This window comes from Arachis stenosperma, chromosome 4, assembly GCF_014773155.1.
Source record: "Arachis stenosperma cultivar V10309 chromosome 4, arast.V10309.gnm1.PFL2, whole genome shotgun sequence".
NCBI classification, from domain to species: domain Eukaryota; kingdom Viridiplantae; phylum Streptophyta; class Magnoliopsida; order Fabales; family Fabaceae; genus Arachis; species Arachis stenosperma.
This window is the reverse complement of record NC_080380.1, coordinates 105,614,823-105,615,713: the sequence shown is the minus strand read 5'-3', so window position 1 is coordinate 105,615,713 and position 891 is coordinate 105,614,823. Positions and strand designations below refer to the sequence as shown.

Below are 891 nucleotides of genomic sequence, written 5' to 3'. Positions count from 1 at the left end.
TCAGAGTGGTTCTGCTTAGAATTCTCTGTCTGTTGCTGAGAAGATGATGGAAAAGGCTTGCCATTGCTAAACCTGTTTCTTCCACCATTATTGTTGTTGAAACTTTGTTGAGGTCTCTCTTGATTCTTCCATGAGAAATTTGGATGATTTCTCCATGAAGAATTATAGGTGTTTCCATAAGGTTCTCCTAGGTAATTCACCTCTTCCATTGAAGGGTTCTCAGGATCATAAGCTTCTTCTTCAGATGAAGCATCCTTAGTACTGCTTGGTGCATTTTGCATTCCAGACAGACTTTGAGAAATCAAATTGACTTGTTGAGTCAATATCTTGTTCTGAGCCAATATGGCATTCAGAGTATCAATCTCAAGAACTCCTTTCTTCTGATTAGTCCCATTGTTCACAGGATTCCTTTCAGAGGTGTACATGAATTGGTTATTTGCAACCATTTCAATTAGCTCTTGAGCTTCTGTAGGCGTCTTCTTCAGATGAAGAGATCCTCCAGCAGAGCTATCCAAAGACATCTTGGATAGTTCAGAGAGACCATCATAGAAAATACCTATGATGCTCCATTCAGAAAGCATGTCAGAAGGACATTTTCTTATCAATTTTTTGTATCTTTCCCAAGCTTCATAGAGGGATTCGCCATCCTTCTGTCTGAAGGTTTGGACTTCCACTCTAAGCTTACTCAATTTTTTGAGGTGGAAAGAACTTTGCCAAGAAGGCATTGACTAGCTTTTCCCATGAGTCCAGGCTTTCTTTAGGTTATGAGTCCAACCATGTCCTAGCTCTGTCTCTTACAGCAAAAGGGAATAGCATAAGTCTGTAGACCTCAAGGTCAACCCCATTAGTCTTGACAGTGTCACAGATTTGCAAGAATTCAGCTAAGAACTG

General features: G+C 40.2%; 1 non-coding gene across 1 annotated transcript; it reads left to right on the top strand.

Annotated features, from left to right (window-relative positions):
* The first annotated feature begins 575 nt into the window (after window positions 1-575).
* On the top strand, window positions 576-683 carry LOC130978712 (small nucleolar RNA R71). Its single transcript, XR_009086330.1, has one exon. It is a non-coding gene; the product is annotated as a small nucleolar RNA R71 (small nucleolar RNA).
* Window positions 684-891: the final 208 nt, after the last annotated feature.